The sequence below is a fragment of the Patagioenas fasciata genome, chromosome 6 (assembly GCF_037038585.1).
Source record: "Patagioenas fasciata isolate bPatFas1 chromosome 6, bPatFas1.hap1, whole genome shotgun sequence".
Classification (NCBI taxonomy): Eukaryota; Metazoa; Chordata; class Aves; order Columbiformes; family Columbidae; genus Patagioenas; species Patagioenas fasciata.
The window spans coordinates 13,507,827-13,522,473 of NC_092525.1; the positions used below are offsets into that span (position 1 = coordinate 13,507,827).

General features: G+C 53.6%; 1 protein-coding gene and 1 long non-coding RNA gene across 9 annotated transcripts in view; one reads left to right on the forward strand and one right to left on the reverse strand.

Moving 5' to 3' along the window:
- LOC136103798 (uncharacterized) overlaps positions 1-928 on the forward strand; it is a 72,074-nt gene extending 71,146 nt beyond the window's left edge. For all 8 annotated transcript variants that reach the window (XR_011739674.1, XR_011739675.1, XR_011739668.1 and 5 more), the window contains one exon: positions 643-928. This is a non-coding gene — a long non-coding RNA (uncharacterized lncRNA). The remainder of the gene's footprint in view (positions 1-642) is intronic.
- Positions 1-14,256, reverse strand: part of TNR (tenascin R) — a 77,477-nt gene extending 63,221 nt beyond the window's left edge. The window contains exon 1 of the mRNA XM_065842228.2: positions 13,997-14,256. The gene's annotated coding sequence lies outside the window, so the exon portion shown is untranslated. The remainder of the gene's footprint in view (positions 1-13,996) is intronic.
- Positions 14,257-14,647: the final 391 nt, after the last annotated feature.

The window sequence follows — 14,647 nt, forward strand, 5'->3', positions numbered from 1 at the left end:
ATCCCTTCACCCTGGGATGCTCGGGACCCAGCCACCCTGCAGAAGACAGCGGGTTTGGGGAGAACCCAGGCTAGATATGAGGAAGGTTGTGGGTTTTTTTACAATGAGGGTGGTGAAACACTGCCCCAGGTTGCCCAGAGAGGTGGTGGATGGCCCATCCCTGGAGACATCCCAGGCCAGGCTGGCAGGGCTCTGAGCAACCTGAGCTGGTGAAGATGTCCCTGCTCATGGCAGGGGCGGCACTGAATGAGCTTTGAAGGTCCCTTCCAACATAAACTGTTCTATGATTCTATAAAAACTCGCATTTTAGTGATGCTGTGAGATTGGTAGTTGGGGCAGCTTTCTCAGGTTTCCTGGCAGCCAAAATTCAAGCCTGGAGGATCATCAGCTGAACATCCTCACCACAGCACCCCGTTGCTACATCCCACTGGCTGCTCCAGCATCACAGCTTCCTGACTTCTCTCGACCTCCCTATTTCCGCCTCATCACTGCATCCCATAAAGATGCCTCACAGAGTCCAGCATGGCTCTGCTTGACATTTTTCCACCTCCTCTCCCTCCTCAGAGGGTGGGAATTTTCCTCTTGCTGATTCACGCCTCCATAGTGTCATTTTTTAATTTTTTATTCTTTTTTTCTTTTTAGCGCTGACGCTGCCTGTGCTCACCCCAGGGAAAGGCTGAAACCCTGAGCTGCTGCTTCGGGGACTGGCCATCTGCCAGCTGCGTGCTACTGGCTCAGCCAAAACCCTGCACCTGTGCTGAGCAAACCCAAACCTCTCCCACTGTTGGAGCCTACTAGGGAAAATTTTTGGGGTTCATTTTCTCCTAGGGCTCTCCTCCATTCAGGGGAAGCCCCCACTGCCTCATCTCCAACCCTGTGCTTCCAACCATGTCCCTGTGATGGGGACAGCACAACTCAAATAATAAAAAAAAACCACCCAAAAACCACTATTTTTTTTTTTTTTAATATAAAAATGTGCTGGCTCTTCCCTCTGAACAGGGATGTGGCCATCAGGGTGGCAATAAAAAAGTCAAGGGGTTGGTCATGGCCCCATGGTCATCAACTGCATTGCTGATGCTGTTTGCAGCCCTGGAAGGGTTTTGGGGAGGTGGAGCATCCACAGCTGACACGGTTTTTGGGGAAAAGGGGGGTTCTACAGCTGTACTGGGTGTTCACCTCTGTTAATTCCTTGTTAATAGTATACATATACATATATATATATATTTTTTTTTTCTTTTCCAGGGGATGTCACTGCAAATCCCATACCACAGAGGATGCCCTTCAGTCATTCCTCGTGGGGTGGGATGAGTTTGGAAGGTCTCAGCCACACCAGTGTGCTCCCCTGCCCGCAAAGGCTGCTTGTCCCCTGCCTGCACACTCAGTCTGCAGTGGGAAATCCCCACTGAGCTGCCTGGGGCCAGCACAGCTCTGTGTCCCCCACAGTCCCCATGGCCATCCCAGGGGACGGCTCTCCTTTCCCCCATCATCCTGGCAAACCCAGAGGGCAGTTAGTGAGTAATGAGCCACACAGTCACAAAGTCAGGGTGGCTTTAGCTCCGGCTGCTCTGCCATGGTGACAATTACAGGGAAATGGGGAATTTGGCATTCAGCTGCTTTGCCATCATTAGGGATAATCAAGAGGCACCCCTGACAGGGTGGTGGCTGCAGGGTGCAGAGAGGTAGGCAGGAGAATGAGAATATAGTAATTACTGGGTATTACAGTGTGATCAGGGGCAATTAATGCTCCTGGCCTGCAATGTAGCGGGTGGCACTTGTAACTGTGGGCTTGGGACACTGTGGGACATCAGCATGTCCCTACCCCAGGGACCAAGCGTGGCACAGGGGGGATGCTGGCAGCTGCCAGGCTGCCTCCACCCCGGCAAACAACATCTTAAAGCTTTTTGGGATGTGAGCAGGAGCTGTTTACTGGGACCAGCTCCTGCTGGAAGCCAGGAGCTGGAGATCTGGCTCTGGGCTTGTCCCAGTCCCAAGTGCAAATCTTTTTGTACCAAGTACACCAGAACATAAATGAAAGTTGTTCCCCTGCCACTTATTTGCATTAAAACATTTGTTTCCAAGTGACTGTGATTTAAAAAAGAAGGGAGGAGAGGGGATGCAGCTCCCTGGAATGATGGTTGTGGGAAGGCTGGTGGTAGCCGCAGGTGTCAGGAGTTCGCAGCGCCTCTGCCAGGCTGAGCCCAGGGCTGGAGCAGCTGCAGCTCCAGGGAAAAGAGCTGAGAGCTTTGCCCTCTGCATAGCCCTGGAGGTGATGCAGCAAGGCGAGAAGCTCCCTTGCTAGGGACAAGCCAGCACTGGCCACATAATTGGGGTGTCACAAGCGCCACCACCCGCTGAGCCCCAAGGATCCCCACAACTCAGGAACAGAGCCCGAGCCAGCAATTAACTGCATTTGTGCCTCCGAGCTCATTTGGAGTGAATGTTTTTATCAAGGTCAAGCGGCAGGGAATGTATTTCTGTAGCTGTCTGCAGGATTTGAGAGGAAACCCCTCAGAAAAATCTGACTTTTCACTCCAATTTAATTTTTAGCCCCTTGAGGATGGCTGGTGGTTTTGCATCCCAAAAACATCCCACCCTTGGATGCAGGAATTATCCCTGGATGGCTGTCAGGACCTGGGCACAGCCACGGCAGCGGCTCAGTGCGATGCAAGGGGAGATTAGACACTGAAGGGGAAAACAGGAGAGGAGAAAAGCTTAGAGGGGATAAAAGTCCCCAGTGCATCAGGGCACAAGGCAAATACTAATTGGCTGGGGTCAGGGAGGTTGTTTCCCTCCAGAGATGCTGCTGCACTGGAACTGGGCACGCTGGCAAACTGGTGTGGCCAGGGCCAGCTCCCTTCCCTGGAAGCAAAGCTGAGATTTTCCCCAATTTGAGTAGAGAGGTGTGGAGGTTCATGTGCAAAAAGTACTTCTAAGTGAAAACAAGTTACAAGAAAGCATACCTGGCTTGGCATTGGTTAATAATTCAATTTATACCCCAAAGAAGTAGATATTTTCTAATTCCCTTGGTGTCCAGTTTAATATGACACGGAGCATTGACATTGACTGAGTAAATGATGAATCTCGACGGTTTCTGTGGTGGGATGTTCCCCAAATACTCTGATTTTAGGAAAGGAGGAGCCTGGGGGACTGTCCCACTGGGCCGGTGGGGTGTACCACACATCCCAACGCAATGAGAGATCTGTTTGCACTGGGCATGGTGGAACCCAAACTCCTGGCTGGGGGAAATAAATATTAATAAAAGCCACTAGTCCAACCTGCTGTGCTCGGTGGCCTCATGTCAGGCAGTGACTTATTAAAAAGCTGTCAGCTACCGTGGGCCATATGCCGGGGCGCAGGAGAGATGTCCGTGCCAGGCCAGGGCTTGCACACACAGGGATCACCATCCAGGGGATGCTGAACAGATAAATCGCCCCCGTGCCCAGTCGGGCTGCACAGGACCTGGGTTCGAGTGAACCTTCCAGTGGCACGCATACGTGTGGGATGCAGCGACAACGCACACATCCCCTCCTCCAGCTGGATTTAAAATCAGGATAATGCCTTATTCTTCTCTCCACTTGCATTCAGGATGCTCATCCTGCTGCTTGTGTAGGACCCATGTGTACAATGCCTCAGTGACATTAAACATGCATTTTTCCCAGCTGCATCTTGCCCTGCCATCAGCTTCATGGGTTCCCCTACCAGGATTTCTCCCCTGGTAATGCTGGTACATGAAGGGGATGTGCAAGGGCAGGACCAAAAACCAGTGCTATTCCTATGCGGGAGCTGAAATACAGACTGAGGCCGAAATACAGATCAGAGTTCACCTGCTATTTAACGGCTGTTTTTAAGACCAGATGTAAAACGCAAGCCCTCGCTATTCACAGTCATTAAATGTCCCCCGGTTCATTCGGCAAAGGGTAGGCACATTAACCTGTTGGCCCGGCCGCCCTCCGCTAACCACATCCTCATCACGAAATTCCCCTGACATTTGAAACTGCTCTTTTTTTTTATTTCCCAAACCCGCTGCCTACTCTTGCTTCCCAACCCAACACTTTGAGGCTTGGCATTTGCTTCTTGTCTTTCCTGAGGATCTTAGAGCATAAATGACGCTACAGAGGAAGAAGAAAAGACCCGTTATCAAAGCATCAAGCATAAGCATGTCTCCATCATGAATAGATTAATTTTTTCTCCAATGAATACCCCCAAACTGCCAGGACAAGCCCTCCCTTGGGCAGGCAGTCCGAGCATCACCCCCGCCAGGCCTCACTGCTGCTTGTTCTGCCTGCACCAACTCTCCTGCCAGCTCCCATTTCCATGGAAACCTGCCCTCTCCTCCTTCCCCTGCCTCCGCTCCCGATAATTTAAGGAAACCGGTTGCATTCTGCTCCCTGAGGAGTTGCCTGGACCGGCTGGAGACATCCCACCGGGGCAGCGATGTAGCACACCAGTGATGCAGCTCCTGCTCACCCCAATGGGGTCTGTAATGCTCGGGGTGGGTGCGTATCCTATTTCTGCTCTCTGGCATGGAAGGACAGGATCCCTCTGCCCCTTTCATCTTCTCTCCTCACTCCTGGTCCTTTGCAGGGCTGTCTCTCCTCTCCCAATCCTCCTTATCTCTCCTCCTCTTGTCCCTCTCACCAGCTCTGTTTACATCAGTAAAACACTTGTCCAGGTCAAACACAGTTTCCTGATAAACACATTTCCATTGATTGCTGTAAAGAAAAATCCTCCAGAGCAGCAGATTCTTTGCTCTAGGGACCGATAACACCTTCAGATCCCTTTTATCCCCCCTCCCCAGGCCTCCATCCTGTCGAGCCCCAGCCTGGGGACACAGGGCTTGCAGGTGTTTTGGGGACCCCTCATAGCAGAGGCAGATATGGGATGTGACATATGACACCCAAAGCAGATATATGATATAATGCACCTCTAACTCCACCTGGGAGACTGAGAGCAGCACCCGAAAGGCTGATCCCTTCTGCGCTGCACCCGTGGGTGACAAACCACCTCCAGATGCTTCCCCAGTGCGTTGGTACCTGCACCCATGTCCATGCAGACAACACATCGCATCCCGCTCCTGCCCAAGTATTCCTGCTTCATGCTGGAAATCAGGGGTGCTGGCAGAGCCCCTCCGCCAAGCCCTATGTCTGAGGACAGCAGGCAAGGTGCCATCGTGCAATGGTTGGTGTCCCGCGGGCCACTAATGCACTTGCGATGGGGAAGCTCATGCATCGCTACAGCAAGTGATTTAGCTGTAAATCTGCAATCGATAAGGCAAAATTTAAAGGGATTAAGCTTTCTGCCTCTGCCACAAATGAGATGCTCCCCATCAGGGTGCCCCCTCCTGGACCCCATCAGCTGCTGTGGCACCTCACAGGTGAGACATGTGGCTGTGGGTACCCACCAAGTCCTCCTGGATACCTTCAGGATTCACTCAAGACACAATTTTTAGGCTAAAAATGTTAAATGATGTATAACGTACTGTGCAAAACCATGCTTCACCAACCCGTCTGGTGAGTGGTTCACCTCCTCTACAGCAAAACACACACAGAGTGATGCTGTGAAGCATCACAGCCCAATAAGCTTCACCATTTGGTACGAGGAGAAAACAAATTAAATTATAATCACAAAAAATTAATGATAAATAATTAATAAATACATTAAAATGATAAATGATAATTTGAGCTAGGAAGAAACCAGCCAAAGTGCTTCATACATCCCCTATAAACTACTGGAGCCCTGACCCGAGGGAACCAGCCAAGTGCTGCGATGCGGAGCCGAAGGAGCTGTAATGAATTCAAAGTTTCCACCCGGTTTTAATAAAGTCCTTCTGCAGAGGCTATTAAGGAACTAAGACGAGAAGTGAAAGTTTGTAACGGATCAAAAATGGTCTAGAAGATGGAGAAAAAGACAAAAGAGCAGTGATGAAGGCATCTGATGGGGCGCAGAGCCTTGGACATCTGGGGCAGGTGCCCCAGCGAGAGGTAGAGAGAGGGGGCTGGAGCCCTTTGGGGCTGCAGGAGGATGTGCTGTGCCCATCCTCAGGAGCTGGGCTGGTTTTAAAGCAGAATCTGAATCTCATTCATCCCCCGTGTGGGCGTTCATTCAAAACGAAAGCTGCTGATGATGCTGATGTCTTCTCCCTCCTGACAGCATCCAGCCTGTGCATTGGCGACTCAGCCCTTAACTCCCTCTCCCCAAAAAAGTCTGGTTTTACCCTGGCTGAGCCTTACAGATGCTGCCGGTCAGAACCCGTGTATCACAGTTCCATCATGAATTTTTCACACAGCTCCATTTCAATTTTCAGCCTCCATTGGCTTGGGGGGTGCTCTGGAGGTGCGTGGGAACATCCCTGTCTCTCTTTGGGACACCAGCTTTGGGTGTCCCCCTTGCTGAGAGGGTGAGAATGACCTTTCCCAAAGCCAAAAGAGGTATCCAGGAATTGAGGGGGGGTTTACACCCTCCCCGGCCCCCCCCAGTCCCACACAGCTTCACACCTCGGCATGAGGGCTGCGAACGCCCAGCGCCTCTGAACTCCTGCCTTGCTGGGATGGATTTTTTTAATTGGATTGTGACAAACATTTAATACCTAATAGAGCTCACACCGGCACAGTTAATTAAGAAGGTGACTAATCCAATTCACTCGTGGGAGTGCAGGAAGAGAGGAGCGGGAGGGAGGGAGCCTGCCTGCGTGTGGGGGGGCAACGGTGGCGGGGAGCAAGGGACGCGGAAAAATCAGCTCAGCTGCCATCGCCCTTCATTTCATTTTGCGTGTGTGCATAAATGAGGAAGAAGGACTTTTCTTCCCTGTTTTCTCTTCCCCTTGTAAGCACCAGAGTCGCTGGGTAAATCCTGAGCTGTCTCAGGCTCTGTGTGCGCATCACTGGGGTACCAGCCCAAGACAGGTTGGAAATTAGTGGCAGGTCGGATGCTGGCAGCTTTCTGGGGATCAACCAGCAACATCTATCTTTCCCTCCAGAGATGCCGACAGCCAAAACCTTGTTTTTTATTTTAAAACATCCCCCCAGGTGGTTTTCCAGCTCTGGATAGGATGTTGAGATCCAGACACCCCCGAGCATCCCCCCTCAGCGCGGGACCCCACTGCCGGGCTGGTCCCAGGCACGTGGGGCTGGCAGCGCCAGCTGTGCCAACATCTGTATGCCACTCACTCCCCGTCCCCCCGGAGTTGATAAATAAAACAAGTGGAGTTATTTTGGCCCCAGGGACAGGGCTGTCTCCCGGAGCACAGAGCTGCTCTTTCTCCAGCTCTCTGTGGCGCTGGAGTTCATTGTTATTCCCCAGTGGAGAACAGGACGGGGATTGAGCTGAGGTCCCCATCTGCGGCGGGCAGCCGGAGAGAGACTCTCTTCATATTAGTGCCTAACAGCATCAATAGCGCTTTTAAATGAAGCCCCAGGGGGAAACAAAAGGCTGGAGCGGAGAAGAGTGTGTGGGTGAAGCTGGAAAGGGATGGGGGACATGGGGACAGAGTGAGGGGAGGAGGGAGGCAAAGGACAAGCCGAAGAGGAAGATGAGAGCAGAAAACAGAAATGAAGTAGCTCCGCATAAACTGTTTTTCCTATCAAAAACAGGGCAGCTGGAGGACCTGAGGATGCAGGCGGCAGTGGCGCAAGTGCTGGGTACCAGGGATGCTGGCAACATTGCCTGCCTCCAGCTCCACCATCGCCCCTTGCCACCCGCCCAGCAGGCAAGTGCCCTGCATGTTAATTAATGGCCTGCTGCAATTAGTCTTCGTTATGCAAGGCTAGCCAAAGGAGACGATGCTTTAGCAAAATGACAAATGGATGGGTTAATATTAGAGAGGAAAAAAACCCCAACAAATAAACAACACAAAGGAAAACCAAACCGCCTCTGCGCAGAGATGCTGCCAAGCTAGGGCCAGTGGCACCCATGGGTGGCACCAAAAGCACCCGCTGGGACTCCACGGGTCATCCGGGGGTGCACGGGGCAATGGGTGCACATCAGCCAGACATGGGGAGGAGGAGACGATGGCATTGAGTAATTAATGAGGAATTACACAGAGGGTTCATCCCTCCTGTGGCCAGGAGAGAAGAGTTCCCCGGGGCTCTCCCACATTGTTCCCCTTGCAGGAAATAATTACTTAAGTTAAAATTATTTACTAAATGAGGCAATTCTCGAAGTGCTATCTTGGAGCCGTTTGCCTGGTTTACTTTGTTACTAGTGTTACATAATAAATTAACTGTGTAATTAAAGATAAGTTTAATGTTGGTGCTTTGCAGAGGGATTTTCTTATAAGTCTGTGCAAGTATAAGCATCCCTTCTAAAAACACACACATGAGCATCGCATGAGGAGGGGACAAACCTTGTGCCATGGCTGCGGGCAGTGACAGGCAGGAGCAGGCAGGGCAGAGATTCCCAATGAGCCCCCTTGCCCCCTCAAGGGACAACAACCAGATCGAACCAAATCAATAGGTGTTTTAATTACTGGCCATGGGGATGCTGAGCTGTCTCCAGTGCCAGCAGCCAAAATCGCTCCCGGTGAGGCTCCCTGCTCCTCTTCCCCTTGTTATTCAGCAGGGACGTGGATGTGGTCCATCAACAAGACCTATTCCTGGCTGCCAGAACAGTGGGGCAGGGCTGCAAAACCCCACAAGGATTAGAGGACTCACCAAAAAAAAAAAGGAAAATGAATTAAAAAATGCACTTTAGGAATCCACATTTTCAGTGATTTCTGCTGAGTAACGCAATTTCAAGAAGCCATCGGGAAGTACCTGGAGAGCTTCGCTTGGGAATGTCGCTGGGGAATGTTTCCCTGTGGGAGATGATGCTCCAGGACTGCAATGGTGGGACCTGACCCCCAAGAGTGTGGACCACGAGGGGCTGAGTGACCCAGGGGACACTCTGCTCCTCCTGCAGCCAAAGCCCAGCCTTTCCCCTCACCATTGGTGGGGGCAGCCATCCCCAACTGCCTGCCTGCACCCACAGGCATCCCTCATGGTCCAAATGCATCGGTATCGACCCAGACATCAATTTTCAAATCCCGGGCAGTCGGGCCAAGGAAGGGTAATTATGCTGGCCAGCCTCAAGCTCCTGCTAATGCAAACGGAGCGGTTTTCCCTCAGGACGTGAACTCGGATCCCATGTTGGAGGGTCTGAAAGAGAAAGCGGTGCTGGGCAGGCAGAGTTAAGGTTGGTTTTCCTCCAGGGAGGCTATTTGCACTTCAGAGGGCAACAGTCAGCACCCGCTGGAGCATCTTCACTCCCCTGGTTCTCTCCAGTCCCATCCATAGCTCTCAGCCCTGCACAATACCAGATGAGTTCTCTCCAAATAAGTGAGAGGAAGGAGCCACCCTAGAGATGAAGGACAGAAAGTTGAAATAATTTCTGCCTCTTGTGAGCAGAGTGGAAGGAGATAGACAACCCCTCGCTTCTGCCAGACCCCTTTCCTGGAGAACAGACATTACCAAAGGCCATTTCTACACTTGTAGTAGCTGCACGTGCTCCATTTCCCTGATGTGTGGGTTGAGATCTCCTCCAAAAGGAGAAGGAATTCTGGCTGGGCCAAGGGAAGCAAGGTGGGTTGGCAACATCCCACACCCACCTAGATACTGGTGAAACACCCCTGAATAATTCCTCTGACAATGACCCACACGACCAGACACTGGCAGGAGGCTCCAAACCTCATCCTCCCATGGTGGCTCTGCTCACCCAGGGAAAAGAGACGGGGAGCAGAAATGCCTTATTTAGCAAAAAAGCCAAGAGAGGGGCAGGGAGGAGGTGGTAGGTGGCAGCTAGGATGGGTCCCAGCTTCTCCTGGGACACGCTGCCCCAAAACCCAAGAGCTTTCAGAAGAAAAAAATGTTCAGATGACGATCTCTGCTCACCAGACCTCCTAGAGACAAGGACCTCAGCGAGTCCACACCACCTCTGATGTCTTTTTTGCTGGGCGTTTTGGGTGGACCTAGGCCCTTTCTTACCCCAAGCCACCCCAGGGAGTATGGGGGAAGAATTTAGTGTCCCTGGGATTTCCACCAGCAACCAGCCATAGAGGACCAAACTGCATACCCACAAGGGTCCAAAACATGAAGAGGAGAAAAGGGGATGTGTGACATCCCACAACCGTCACATCTCCACCCTCCCCGTGTTTTCCCAACCTCTGCCAACCTGAATGCTTACACACCGCAGGACAAGCTCACCATGTCGACTTATTATTTTAATTTTGTATTTTACTGAAGGCAGTGGGGGTGAAACTGGGAGACACAAGCGAGGCAGCTGCCTGCACCAGCTTTTCAGCTCCCCATTTCACACCGTCTGTCCTGCTTTTCCATGGAGAAACATGCCGGTTTATGGAAATACAAGGCTGTGACATTGCAAAACATCAAGGAAAATAGAGGCGGGGGGGGGGGGGGAAGAACCAAACAATTACCTGGGGCTCATCAAGGAGCTGCCAGGAGCGATTGCGCTGGGTAATTATAAAGGGAAAATAAAATCAAGCTCTGAGGTGAGGATGACAAGTTGGGGGGGACTGGGAAAGGGCAGGAGGAGCGGGGGTCCCAGCACCCTACGACAGCCCATGGGTGGGAGGTTTGGTGCTGAGATTTTTGCAGGGATGGATGTTTCTTTGAATATTAATTCAGTTGGAAAACTCCCTGAGCAGGTCTGGAGGCCAAGAGGTGGGTAGGGACATGATGTCTCAACAGGCAGCACCAAGCCTGCTGCAGTTGTCTGTCCCTGGCCTGGATCAGTCTGACCACTCCAAACTTTGGGGCTATTTCAGAGAATACCAGCATCAATTAATTAGTGCTGCCCCAGAGGGAAGGGGCTCATGACCCCCAATCCTTCAGCCAGGGAGGAATGGAGGGGAAAAAACATCCTTTCCAGACCAATGGATGGACAAACAGCACCCGCCAAATCTGACTCACATTTTTAATTTTATTTTTTAATTTCCTATCCCTTCTTATTCCATTATTTTTATTTCTTACACAGTGAGAGTGACACTGGGCTGAGAGCAGTGATGTGAGTTAGGGAAGACCGAGAACTAACCCTGGAGCATGTCCCATAGAGACCTGGAGCTCCAAACCCTTATTGCCATCAAATTTAGCAGTCACCCCCCAGTAACTCCAGGCAGCAAACTGGGCACAGTTAGAGACCAGTTCCCCAGAGCTGGCAAGATCCAAGAGGTCCCAGGCTTTGCCCTCACTGGGATTTTAACCCTGGCCTGGCCATAGGATGCTGCTCCTGTGGCTGGGACCACCCTACGGGGAGAAGCAGCATCTAATGACATTGACATTTTGTTACTTATTACAGGCGCAATTAAAATGAGAGAGGATTATGAGCACCAGCCGCGTCCTGTCCTCATCCCTCGGCCGCTGCTCACTACCTTTATCTCTTCTGCCTGGGCAGTTCCATCGATGGATCGACTTCTTCCCCCCGTCTAATTTATAGCTCCTCTATGTTTGTTTATATAATATGGTTAAACATCTACTTTACACCCTGCACGCTTGTACTCACTAATTAGCATTTTTCTCGGCATTTATTGCATTCGCTACGTGCTCTGGCAAGATGAACAGGAGGAGGCAGAGGGCTGGGAGCCCCAGAAACCCCACATCTGGGGCAGGGGCTTCAGCCCCCAGCCCACCCCAGCCCAGCAGGTTTGGGTGCCTGTCCCTGCCCCTCTTGAAATGTGGATGAAGCTGTTGGCAGCCAGAACTGCAGCTGTGGTGGGAAAGGGCTTCCCCAGGATTTATTTCTGCCTCTTTACATGGTCCTTGAGCTGCTTTAGGGGGGACTGACAACCCTGGAGCATCGCTGTAAGGGGATCAATGTCCCCCTCCTGCAGTGACAAACTATCCCCTCAGCCTTCTGTCCTCACCCTGCTGATGTTCAAAGCCACTTGCTGAGTCCCCCTGAGTGGGTCTGGAGTGCAGAGCAGGGTGGGGAGGTCTCCAGGGGGGTGGCTGCAGCCTCCCTGTGCCCCATGCCCAGTCTGTCCCTGCCCACAGAGTCATCACCGCTCACCAGGAGTTGAGCCCGGAGGAAACCCCAACCTTAGCCCAAATCGGACCTTCTCCTCAGCTTTGGTTTGCCAGGATTTACAGCCAAATTTCCCCCACCGGCACCATCATGATGAGCCCTAAAAACCAGCACTGTATTTTCCAGTCCTGGCAGCATGGATCCATACCACACTGGGGCCCAACTCTGCCTATGGCCCCAGTAAAAGCCCCTGAGGAGCCACCACCTCTTGCTGCCCAGGTACCCCAGGGGGTTCCTGCTCCTCCCAGCCGGCTGGCAGGGCTGGTGATGCCTCACAGACTCTCTCTCCCCTTGAGCATCCTGTCCCAGGGTTTTGTACCCCATCACTGTGAGCACAGACCTGACAGTCTAATAAACAGCCAGGCTCATGTTTCCACCCAAAAAACTCTGCTCTGATCCCTCTACCTGCCTATCCAGCCTCCTCCTCCTGCCCGTTCCCTGCGCCGCAGTTTCCGTGCCTGCAGACACATGACCCATGGGGGGAGATGCTGGGGGCAGCCACAGGGATGCAACTGGCAGAAAGTGACACCCCAATGTTGCCTTGCCTTAAGACCTCAATGCCACCACAGGAGGGGACGTCTAGTCTCAGCCGACACAGGGACAGGAGTTGCCAGCAGCAAGGGGCTCCCCGTTTCCAGTGGGAGGACAGGATACAGGGATGCTTCTTCCCCCCAGGCTCTGCAGCACCTCAGCAAACCTCTTGCCTCTACAAGAATCATCCCCACACTGGGCTCAGCCTCCTCCTCCTCCTCTCCAGACAGATGGATTCTGCCAGAAGCCGTAACAGGTAACTGCTAACGAAGCACGCCTAATTAGCGTATGCCTCGGAAACATCCTTGCCACCCCTTCCTCCAGATTCTTGGCCAGCCCTCTGCTCAGCAGTAACCTCACTAAACGCGTTCTCTGCTCCCTGGCTTTACAAGTCACAGCTCAGAACAGGCTCAGGGAGCATCTTTCAGCTCAAAGCTCTCAGATGGCCCCTTCCAGGGGTCAGCTCCCCCAACAAAAAGCACCGCTGCTGCCTGCAAGGTATTCTTGAGCAGGTAGGAGAGGAGGCAAAAATCACATTCAAACTTTGGTGAACTGAAGCAGAAACCTGGGCTTAAGGCTCAGCATAGAGCCTGGGTGGTCTTCATGTCTGTCAGCAGCATCTATGGGCAGACGGCAGCTGTGTGTGGAGGCACAGGCTGCACAGGGTTGTTCCCCCTGGTCGGGCTGGGGTTAGGGATGCTGCTTCCCCAGCAGCACGGTGGTGTCAGGGCGTTCGCTGCAGGGGAATGGAACTGCACTCAGCCCTTGGCAGAGGGGAGCCGTAAGCAGGAGGAGGAAGAGAATGGGGTGAGAAGGAGAGATGAAGTATGGGTTTGATGGGCCCCCCCTCAGCACTGCCTGCGATATGCAGCAAGAAACCTCCTCCGCTGCCCGAACCGTCTCCTCTCCCCATATGACGCAGGTGCCGAGAGCCAAATTTCTTTAACCTCATTCCAGCAACAAAAGGAACTTGCCGAAAGTACAGGCAGCCTTTGACCCCCACCCCCCTATTCCCACCCTCCTTCACCTGCACGTTTTCCCAGTGGCCGGCCCGGAGAGACGCTGCACCGCGGCGGGAGAACCGCGGGTCCCCTCCCAGCGCCGCTTCCCTCCGCGCCTGGCCGCGGGGACGGAAAGTGGGGACACACTCACATAGAGCACAGATGGCCGGGGCGCGGCTGCCCGCGGGGCTGGGATGCGCGGAGCCGGGACGCGCGGAGTCGCGGAGCTCAGGGCTCGGAGTGCGGAGCCGAGAACGCGGAGCGCGGAGGTCGGAGCCCAGAGCCTGGAGCGCGGAGCCCGGAGCGCGAAGCCCGGAGCTCAGAACCCCGAACGCGGGGCTGGGAGCCCAGAACCCCGAACGCGGAGCCCGGAGCCCAGAACCCCGAACGCAGAGCTCGGAGCGCGGCCGACCGCGGTACGCGGAGCTGTCCGCGGTGCTGAGGACACTCACCGGGCCGGGCCGGGCGGGCCGGCGCCTCCTGCCGCCACCGGGAAGAAGCGGGGCGGCCCCGCTCCGGCGGGGTCCCCGGGCTGGCGCCGGCAGCCCCGCTGGCTGCTGCGGCGGAGAGAGGAGCGACCCCGGGACTGGCTCCTCGCTGCCGCTCCCGCCCCTCCTTAAATTTCAGCAGCTTTTTTTTTTTTTTCTTCTCTCCTTTCCTCTCTCCTCTTCTCCCTCCGCTCCCGCTCCGGGCTCTCCCAGCACGCAGCCACCTAGTGGGGAAAGCGGGAGGAAAATCCCACCCGCAACCCCACGCAGCAGCGCCGCATCGCCTCCCACCGCCCCCGGGCTGCCCCCGCCGCACACCGCCCGGGCGGCGGCTGTCGGAGCAGCGAAGCCACTGGAAAAGAAGCAGGGCGGGGAGAAGGGGTCATGCAACAAAATGAGATGCAAATAAAAAGTGTGAACCGGCTGAGTATGGACTCAGCCTTAAGGGGTGTGAATGCGAACCAGTGTGGCCATAGAAATGATCCGAAGCTGGAACAGCTCTGCTGGGAGGACAGGCAGAGGGAGTTGGGGTGTTCAGCTGGAGAAGAGAAGCTCTGGGGAGACCTTCTTGGGGCCTTTCTGTACTTAAAAGGGGCCACTAAGAAAGATAGGGAC